Here is an 11299-nt window from a genome sequence, read left to right as displayed (position 1 = left end):
AATATGAACTGCAGTTTGTGATTCATGAACTTAAGGGAAGCAAATCAAGGAGACAGAAAACTCTGGGTAGTACCTGGGGTAAAGTGAGAGAAATAAGTATATACATATACATATACATATACATATACATATACATATACATATACATATACATATACATATACATATACATATACATACATATACATATACATATACATATACATACATACATATGTGTATGTAAGTATGTATGTATGTATATGTGTGTGCGTAGATACATATAGATATGTGGGTGTCTATGTATGTATGTACATATANATATACATATACATATACATATACATACATATACATATACATATACATATATATACATACATATGTGTATGTAAGTATGTATGTATGTATATGTGTGTGAGTAGATACATATAGATATGTGGGTGTCTATGTATGTATGTACATATACATATATAAAAGTATGCAAATATATATAATCATTCAAATTCTATGGATGTGGGTATATATGTTTATATAGTTTAAATGTCAGTTTTTGCCTTCCTATATATTCTTACTGGATGGTTACATAGTAGGAACTTAAAAAAATGTTTGTTGATTGATTAAGATAGAGTATAGGAAGCAGTAGCAGTCCTCACCAGGTAGGATGGGCACCCCGGTGAACTCCCAGATGAGGAGCAACAAATGTCACCTGGGATAAGCAGACAGGATAGGTTGTCATCAACAGATGTAGATTTTTCATGGCCACAACATCACTGAATGGTCAGGTGGATTGGATTATTTACGTGTGAATATTTCTTCCTTCTTAATTATTAATGAACCATGTGCCTATATTCAATTACTGAGTAATTTCCACTTTTAAAATTTCAAGGTAATATGCAGCATTGCCTCAATAAGATTATTTATCTGCAATAAAAGCTTAAGCCAAAAACTCTGACTGGAAAACGATTCCTGAGCATTACAGAGTCTCATAATATCAAGCTTATTTCTTCCCCATTCATCTCATATGAAGAGTAAACAAAGGGAATATAACTTGATGGGTTTTAAATTAGAAATGGTATATTGTGCTTGGCCAAGTTCAAAAATCACTTAAGATTCAATTTTATGCCTTCTTCAAAAAAAAAAAAGTTAACTTCTTAATTTGTCAGGAGGAGTAAGGAGTTTAAAAATTAAAATATAACATGAAATTTTCCAAATTTCCTTCCTTCTTTCTTCCCTTTCTCTTCCCTTTCCTGTCTTCCTCCTTTCTTCCCTCCATTTCTCCATCTTTCTCCTTCTCTTACTCTGTCCCTGCTATATTTCTCTGTCTCTCTCTTTCTCTCTTTCTGTATCTCTGTGTCTCTCCATGTCTCTGTGTCTTGGTCTCTCTTTCTCTAACTATACCAATTTAAGAGAGTTAGTAAGTTGAATGAGGATACAAAAGGTTTACACTTTCTTTGGTCAGATACCCAGTTGGTGGAAAAGGTAGAACTTGAACCTAGATCTCTGTGTCTTTGTATCATCCGCAATATCATACTACTTTTCATGTATTTCTTAATCAAATTATTAGGACCAAGCAAAATGCACATACTCCATTTTTGCAAAAGTTCAAATATCTCAAGTTTAGCTAACAACGTACTTGATATATAGTTGGAGAAATCTTCCAAGGCACAGGTCAAGTAAGAGTCAGAATATCACTTTATTTCATATTTAATATATTGCTCTAAGAATGCTTTTATTCACTGTCTCAATATTTCATTGTGAATAAAATAAAAAAGGTTTTTAACTTATCCAAATCAAAAGGAATCTGTGTTTTAGAATAACAAATAGAGATACCCTCCTTCCATGATGAGTCCTTGTCCTTGCCAAAGGGGAGAGAATATGGATAGAGCTGGCTTTAATTAGTCCATATTTTAAAAAAATCCAAAACCTTCCATAACCATTATCAACCCATAACTTCTCTAGCATTATAATCACAGAGACAAAAACCTTCATTCCCTTCCAAAACTATCTTTTTAAAAAAATTTTAAACCCTCTCCCTTCCATTTTAGAATCAAAACTATGGATTAGTTCTAAGGCAATAAAGGAGTAAGGGTTAAGGGACTTGCCCAGGGTTTCACAGTTAACCCAGGACTTCTCATCTCTATGCTTGGTTTATTTTTATTGTTATTATTAGTAATTTGATTTTTCCTTTATGTATTTACTGATAACTATACATACTTACACATGTGATTTTATATAAAATACTGTACAGAGTTGATGCATTGTTTACTGATAACAAATTTGCCTTCACTTTCCACCTCATCAATAGACAGATTATTATTTCAATTCGGAAGGTTTTTGATTATATTCCTTTACCAAAAGGCTTGTCTCATTACTCAACAGACACACCTTGCTTGGGTTCTCCAAGGCTATATATATAGAATTCATGTTTTAAATTGGAAAGACCTTGATTAGGGTCTTTAGGACAGATTATATGACACTACTTTGAAGATGAGTCTAACTAGCTCCTCAAAAGCTTGTCTCTAGAAGGGAGCCACTGAGTCATGATTTATTCTAGTTAAAGGTCAGGAATATGGTCTACTGAGGTATCAGTGTTGGTGATGATTCCAGAAGAAGGAATATCTACACTGATTAAATCAATGATCTGTAACTGCTAATGAATATGCCTAAAAATGAACCTACAAATAGAAATAGGAAACAAATGTGATAAAATAATAATATTAATTTAACAAATTAGTCCCACATTTCCTTAGATTCATATAGAACCATTGTGAAATCCAAGCATCCCTTCCCACCTGGCAACTTTCCCCATTTTGGTTTCAGTATATTGCGGGTCAAAGTAAAAAATTAAATGAGAATTTTTTGGGAATTTTGCAGAAGCTATAGATGAGACATGAAGGCCAACAGACAACACCAAAAAAAGTTTGGGAACTCAAAAATGTATAAAATATAAGTATACTATTGTATAGTAACAATATATTTTATCTTCCAATAAATACATACATACAATTTCTTTTTTAAGTTAAAATAAGTAAAAAATTAGTTTGTGAAAAGAATAGGAAAGTCAGCAGACAAAAGAGAAAAACTATACATTAACTTTGGCCCACATATAGCCTACCAAATACTTAAGAGAGATTTTAAAATAAGATACTATAAATACCTCAGGAAGACAAAGAAAAAAATCAGACTTCTTCTCTGGCAGGAAGGGAGGGTCAAAAATTTCTAGAGGATTTTCCAGATTGTGGGAGTCCCTGAGCCAAACCCCTATGATATGGAAGGGACGCTTTCCTAGTCTTAACGTTGTCTTTTATCAGGAAATAGGGGCAAAAGTAGATGATAGTAAGAAAGAACGGAACATTTGCCACTTAATGGCCCTTGCCCTAAATTGCAACATTGCTGAAATTTAAACTTTCAGTTTAAGAGATCAAAAGGAAGTAGGTGATGTCCTATTCCATCCATCTTATTTTTACCATAGGAAGGTAGGACCCAGGAGGGTGAGGCACTTGGCATGCCCACAAAGCTAATATGTGAAAGAATTAAGACTCAACTCTCTTGAATCAATCAATAAATATTTGTTAATCACCTTATGTGCTAGACACTGAGCTAAGAGCTAGCAATAAAAAAGAGGCAAAAGTCAGTCCCTGCCACCAAGCAAACAAATATATACAATTAAAAGATAGGTAGGGTAAATAAATAATTAAAAGGAACAGGCATTGAATTAAGACAGATTGGGAAAAGAGCACTTTAAGGGAGGGGATATTAGTTGGGACAAAAGGAAGCTAGGAAAACCAGCAGGGGAACTGAGGTGGGAGAGTGTAGTAGGCGTAGAGGACTGTCAGAGAAGATGTCTGGAACCAAGAGATGGAATGTCTTGTTTATGGAACAGGTGGGAAGCCAGTACCACAGGATCAAAGACTATGTGGTATAGAATAAAGTCTAAAAAAACTAGTAGGAAGGAGAGGGAGTATGTTTTGAATGGTTTTGAAGGCCAAACATTTTGGTTTTGATTCTGAAGGCAAAGGAGAGCCATTTATTTTATTGAGTATTAAGCTGACTTGGTTGGACCGTTAAGAAAAAGGACTTTAGTGGCTGAGTGAAGGATGAACCAGAGGGGAGAGAGGCCACATAGGTATAGCCACTAGCAGCTATTGCAACAGTCCAGTCAGAGGTGATGAAGCCCTCCATTAAAATAATGACAGTATTAGAGGAGAAAGAGCCACATATGCATTGCAAAAGTGGCCCAATTGTTGTGGGGGGACTCGAGGTGAGCCCCTGGGTTTGGGACAGGTACCCTCTGCAAGAATGCAAGACTCCATAACTTAGCTTAGAAATCAAAAGAGAAATTTATTAATTTGGCATTCATGTTGAATTGGCTGGGAGGACAACAGAGGCGGAGCACTGCCTCCTAGAGGGGATGGATTCTGGTCTTCTATCCTTTTGACAAAGAGGTGCTATGTGACTAGAGAAAGGATGATAAAGGTATGAGGTTAGGCAGAAGTGTGGGGGGGATGTTTGTCACCTGCCTGGGGCTAGGGTGATGGATTTGTGTCCCGAGGACACAGGGGGTGACCTCCATAGTTTAGGGGGTGAGTAGATGTCCTAGATTACAACCCAATGGCATCAAAGCATAGCCAGAAGGTATATCTCTGGGCCCATCTCAAAATCTAGGGGAGAATCCAAGGGGAATATTTCTCTCAGAGGTCTTTCCTTATGGTGAGTCTCTGATGCCTAGAGTCACCTTTCCCTCAGCATTACGAGAATGCAAGGAAGGAAAGGAATTTCCCTGCTTTCTGCTTGATCTGAAACACCACTAGGATTTGAGGTCTCGAAGGAAAACCCAGGGTCCCATGCTATAATGATTATTCACTCCACTAAACTACCTCATGCGTTTTGGATAACATAGAAATACAGAATTATACAGTTGGAAAGGAATTAAAGATCAACCTGAAAAAAAATATTGCCTGCAACCTCTTGGATCAGTGGCTATATAGTCTCTGTAGGGACATCATTTCCCAATATAGCCTATTGTAGGTTCATATAGCTCTTACTGTTAAAAAGATCTGTGTGTGTATTTATCTTTTCTGATATCAAGTCTACATTGACCTCTTTCACTCTTCCACCAATTAGTCCTAATTCTGCCTTTTAGTTTAATATGTGTTTATATGACTGACTTTCATGCATTGAAGAGTGTTCTCCAGATTAAATATCATTGGATTCTTCATGCAATTTTTATATGTGTTAACCCTGGAAAACAGGGAACTACTAAAGTAGTCAGATAAAACCAAATCTTTAATCAGGAAAGAGATTGTATTCAATAATGGGTCTCCATACAGAGTCAAACAGGTAAAACCACACAAAGCCAAAGGGCTCTGGGGCTCTGGGAACAATATCTCTGAGAGGATCAATACCTTAGATGATTCTCTAAAGAACAAAAGAATTTGGGGAACTTATATACCAGTTGGGAACCAAGGACTGGGGAAGTATGATTGATTGACATTACCATGGCTACAAGGAAATGAGAGGTCCAACCTATACTGACAGTATGCAAATAGGCTTGGGAAAGATGCTGTAGCCAGAGGCTGGGGTATCAGGAAGTGGTCTACTTACAACAGAAAAGGATATTTGTGCTCTTGTGTTTATCTTCTTAGGCAGGGATCTGATACAAAAAGTGTAACTTCTAAGACAAAAGGGTACTTAGCATTTGATTTTATATCTACAAGTTCCTCCCAACTAGGACCATTAAGTACCTTAAGGTCTGTTATTCAGACTGAAAAGACTAAGTCTAGGACTTTCCTAGGGATGAATTCTCCAGGGACAAGGGCAGGATTGGAGTCTCCAGATTTCAAGTTGACATATGACATGAAATCAGTGTCCTTCACAATCCTAATTAAATTAAATCAAATGAGAAAATGTAAAGTGCTTTGTAAATCTTAAAAGAGCTATATAAATTCTAGTTCTCATGGGCATTGTTACTATTGCTCTTTTATTATTATACTAATTGATCTTCTTTTGCTACTCTCCACCTTCCTAAACCATAGCACCCAGAACTAAGCACAATATTCCAGAGATGGGCAGACCAGAGCAACTTGTAAGGAATTATCATCTTCTTTCTTGAAGTGATGCAGGTCGACCTGAAAAAATTTCAGAACTACCAGCATAGTCAGAATTACAAGTATATAATCTTAGGGAGGCATACAACACTAAGCACTGGGACTACCATAGTCTACCAAAAGAGGGGTGCGAGAGAGAGAGAGAGAGAGAGAGAGAGAGAGACAGAGAGAGAGAGAGAGAGAGAGAGATTTCTTTTCAAGGGTGAGGGCAACAGCCTAGTCTCATCATTTCAGTGAAGCTAGGGAAAAATCCAATAGCCAGGGGCTAGAGTGATTGAAAGGTACTTAAGATTCAATTGTCTTTAACTATGTTCTGGTTAGGGTGATTGAAAGGTACTTAAGAGTTGATTGTCTTCTTTAAACTCAGTTCTTGGGAAAGTGGCAAAACCAAATCATGGTTAATTCAATCTTTGTCTTTTGTCTAGGAAACCTAGGTGCCAGGTTCAGGATACAAAGGGGGAAAAGTGAAAATAGGTCCTGTACTTGTCAAGTAATAGATTACAAAAGGAGAAAATTATGTACACAGGAAATTGTATTCAAAGCATGTAAAAAGAGACATAAATTAATTTCTGTGAGGGAGGATATTAGAAACTAGAAGATTTTATGTTAACTTTTGTTATAGGGGTGTAAATGGTGAACCCCTGGGTTCAGGAAGGAAACCTTTCTCAGGAATGAGAGGACTCCAAACTTAGCTTAAAAGTAAAAAGGAAGATTTATTAGTAAGAGAGGATTAATGGCCAGCAAGACAGCATGAGTAGAACAGCCATGGGAGGCTGCTCCCCCAAGACCCTCAGTTCTGGGCTTTTTATCTTCTTTCCAGTAGTGTGGGGTGACTCCATGCACTCAGGCATTGGGAGGTTGAGGGGGTCTGTCCTAGACCCTCAGGGCTTAGGCTATCTTGGTGTGTCCTGGAGGTGTATCTCTTTTGTCTATCTCAACTTAAAGGACATCCAAGGATAACAGTCTTGAAGGGGGAAGGGAATTTCCCTGTTCACAGCCTGCCTGAGTTAAGGGGTGCAGGGTCCCTGCCATCTCTGCACAATGCCCATGTCAACTTTGATCTTGCAGTTAGGGCTAATTGTTCAGATTAATAATTAGAAAAGTAAAATCTTTACATTTTTAGATTTACCTTTTAATTCTTCCAATTATATACTCTTGTTATTAGTGATATTCTATTCTGTTTCTCAAGACTCCCATATTTCTATTAAGCACATTTTAAAATTATTCCATTAACACTGAAAGTCAACTGAACTTCGGGGAATGTTTTGTGATCATTCTTCTAATGTCCAATGCTTTGAAAAACATGAGGCTTCTGTAATTGGCATGACAACCTTGGGCTTCCTGAATGAAGTCTCTGGCTTTAAACTAATCAATGGCTTAAAAACCTGCATGAAAATAACAACTCTCAAACCAGGTAAATTAGTGTGGACACACAACCCTAAAGGGGTGGGGCAGGGGGAGGGGGGGGGAAATGAAATAAAAGTAAGAATTCTGACAAAGTCAAAAGTCAGGCAGAAGTGTTTGACACTACTGTGCTGGAAGAAAAGAGCCTTGCTAGGTTTTACTGGGGAGTAGGTCACTCACTCACTCACTAGAATAGCTTTATGGCCAAGAGAATTAGATTAGAAGTCAAATCCTGCTTCTGCAGTCTTCCAGTAATGTCCCTTTGGGCAAAGAAAGTCAAGGGATTTAGAATATGAACCCTAAGGTTACTGATAGTTCTAAAAGTATGATCCTTTCTTTGACTAGTAAGCAACCCATCCCCAATTGTCTATGGTATCTTCATGAGCATCTCTATGAACCACAGAGTATCATCTTTAACTGAAAAAAAAAATCCGTATTATCTGCTTTTTTAGGGTAATTTAATTCAATTAAAATAATTCAGTTGAATAAGTTGTTTGTTTTTTTTTTTATTAATCCTCTACAATGTAACAGGTAGTATGAAGTAGTGGTTAGAAAAGTAGCCTTAGAATTATCAAGATATGGGTTCTCATCATTGACACATTGCCTGAGTGACCATGGGCAAGTCCCTTTAATAGCTCCTTGAGCCCCATCTTGAATATTAATATATCAGTTGCAGAAAAGATTCCAGGGATCATCTTTAAAGGAAGTTTCCCACTGGGAGCTCTCTATATAAATGAAATCATAATCCTGCACTTTAAAAAATAATCAAGCACAAAACAGTAAGAGAAACACAGCGAGAGGAAAAAATAATCTCGCTTTTGCCTTCAAGGATTTAGGAATGTGTCTATTAGTTCCTCAATGTCAGAGTTGATTCCCTTTTTGGTATTTGTATCTCCATCAACTTGTATAATATCTAGCAGAGAGCAGCCATTTAATAAATCCATATTGAATCCAATGAAGCCCATAAATAGTATTATTAATATAGAAAAAGAGAATATTAGACAATGAACAGGAACTGAAGTCAGTCAACTAATATTTTGTTTAAATCAAGTGATGCATCCAAAGAAGATGAATACGTAACAGGAACAGATTGCTTCCTCCTAACAAGCTTGCCCAAGTTGCTATTGTTAATAGCCACAAAGGTTGAAGATTCCACAGAGAATTGGCAAGAAGTTACACTATACACCTGGCAAACTAGAAAGGTTGCCAGCCAGTCGCTTTAAGTATGGCTTCTCCCCCAAAATGGCTTCCTGCTATATATTGAGCACGAAGATAAAATACTTAATAATAGATATAGCATTTTAGAGAAATGTCTATAAAAAAAGAAGACAAGTCATTCTTTCTAAAATAACATTTATCATCGCTTCTCGGCCTTTTGGCTAAGATCAAGTGTAAAATAACATTTATCTAAATTTAACATTATTTTCACAAATAAATGTTATTGACAGCTTCTGTCACAACAATAATCTTTTTGGTCGTCCCAACCAAACCTGTTACCCTTTTAAGAAAGACAAAACATTAAGCAAAACAATTGGTTAAGTTAATCAGTAGCATAGGCAACTTTCCTCACCCATAGTCTACCACCTCCCTCTAGAAATGAGATATACTTCAAAATTTATTTTATGGGACCAAGATAAGTCATGACTATTACTCTGATTTTGGACTTTCACTTAAGTTTGTTTTTTTTTTTCTTTATATTGCACTAGCCAGTGTCTATATTGCTTTTGTGTTTCTGTTCTCTTCATTACTCATTTTTTTATTTTAAGTTCTCCCAAGTTTCTCTGAATTCCTCAGAGTGGGCTAAAATTTTATAATGATCATTTATAATCTAAATGCTTCATATTGAAATAATTGCAATCCAGGGCAACATTTTCTCTGCAGGAAAACAAACAAACAATCCACCCCTTATTAAGAAATGAACAGATTTCTTTTCCCCATTTGTAGCTTCTTATATTGGCCTGACAAATCAGATGACCAGAACTGGCTTTAAAACACAGAGAGCAGAAAATGACTTTTACATTGAGCTTGATCTTATTGAGTGTAACAAGTTTGTTTGAAATGATATGAGAGGGGGGGCCAGCTGGGTGGCTCAGGGAGATTGAGAACCAGGCCTAGAGACAGGAGGTCCTGGGTTCAAATGTGACCTCAGACACTTCCCAGCTGTGTGGTCCTGGGCAAGTCATTTAACCCCCTTTGCCTAGCCCTGACCACTCTTCTGCCTTGGAGCCAATACACATTATTGACTCCAAGATGGAAGGTAAGGATTTTTTAAAAATAGAAATAATATGAGAATAGGAGTAAATCAGCATTTTTCCATAAATCCTGAGTCAGCACACCAAAACCGATGCATGCAGTGCTATGCTGGTAAATGTTTAATGACCAACTCTCAAGGAAAAAAAAAGTGGTACACACCACACTCTTCTGAGTTGAATGTACATTTTCTCAATTACATACTTAAGTTTAGACATGATTTGGAGCCCTGAACATTTCCAATGTATGAATGCTCACACTGAAAAAATTTAAGGACGGATTCTTGCAAGCTGGTTTGAGCTGGCTCAAACACATCTCTGCCTCACATACCTGATTATTTGGAGAATGGGTAACCCTCAACCACATTCATAAATAACTGGAAATATGTAATAGCTTTTGGGAACTGTGCCTCAAGTGTTGAATGATGCAAGGAACTCTGGAGGAGAATGGCTTTCTCTTCCACAAGAAAGATAAATGGGAAATTACTAATAGAGCCATTGAGACATCTCCTGAGACCTTGAGAGGAACAAGGGACCAGAGAGAAACTTCTGACTGGTGAGGTGTTGATGGTAGCCAAGGAAACTAAAGCAACTCTATTTTGTCTGCCATTCCTCTATTTTGCTCCTGACCCAGGTTGTATTGCTCCCCACCTCCTCCATGTCTGGGACTTTCCTCACTGCTGAAGCAAAAAGGAGGGTCCTGCCTTATTAGAGGAGGATTACAAGAGATAGCTAACCTGAAGAAGTTTCTGGTTTCTATTCCCAGTAATGGACCTGACTAATCAAGGTATAGCACACCCCCTGTTCCTATCAAGCCTCTAGCAACAAGCCCTATCCAATCCTCGAGTATCCCATGCCTCATTCACCTCATGTTTAAAGCAAAACCTACACAAGCTTTTCCTTTGTTGCCTTTCAAGGGGTCTCTTGACCATGCGAGTGGGGCTTCTTTGCTGGTTAATTCAGTAAACCCTCCTTATTTCCTAAGTTTTGGGTTTGGATTTGTTTTTTTTTGTTCTGGTTCTGGTGTGTTCCAGTGCTGACAATTTTACCCATAATACATATTTATGGGAAGGACGTCTAGGATGTACTAACACAAATTTAAGCCACAAAGTAAAACCCAGGGCATTAAATGTTCATGATTATCACAAAAGCGGCTAATGCATCCGGCTGAATAACACTTCTGCCACTCATACCTGAGAAAGAAAACTATGACATTTGTCGTTGACTCATTTTTTATCTCTTCTTTTGGGCTAAGCTCTGTACAAAATTTAAGGATCTAAGGTCTCTCTATACGCAGATCCTCTTAAGCTTTGGGGAAGAAATTGATCCCAGATCCAAATAAAATGACTCTCCTTTAACTGAGAAAACGGAGGCTCAGAAGTAAAAAGTGAAGCAACTAACCAGCTCATGTCTCCAAAACAAAGGCAACCTGTGTCTAGGACAGGAACTGGGACCTCCAAAATGGTCCTGGGAATGGCAGAGAAGGCGACGAGCATCCAATGGACAAGAGAGCTATAGGAAAGAGGTTCTTCAGACAATAGCAAAAAAGTAGAGAGT

At 37.2% G+C, this 11299-nt stretch overlaps 1 pseudogene; it reads left to right on the top strand.

Annotated features, from left to right (window-relative positions):
- Positions 1-8852: 8852 nt before the first annotated feature.
- Positions 8853-8996, top strand: LOC123243527 (annotated as a pseudogene).
- The last annotated feature ends 2303 nt before the right edge of the window (positions 8997-11299 follow it).

Source organism: Gracilinanus agilis, chromosome 3 (genome assembly GCF_016433145.1).
Source record: "Gracilinanus agilis isolate LMUSP501 chromosome 3, AgileGrace, whole genome shotgun sequence".
NCBI classification, from domain to species: domain Eukaryota; kingdom Metazoa; phylum Chordata; class Mammalia; order Didelphimorphia; family Didelphidae; genus Gracilinanus; species Gracilinanus agilis.
This window is presented reverse-complemented; position numbering and strand designations above follow the sequence as displayed.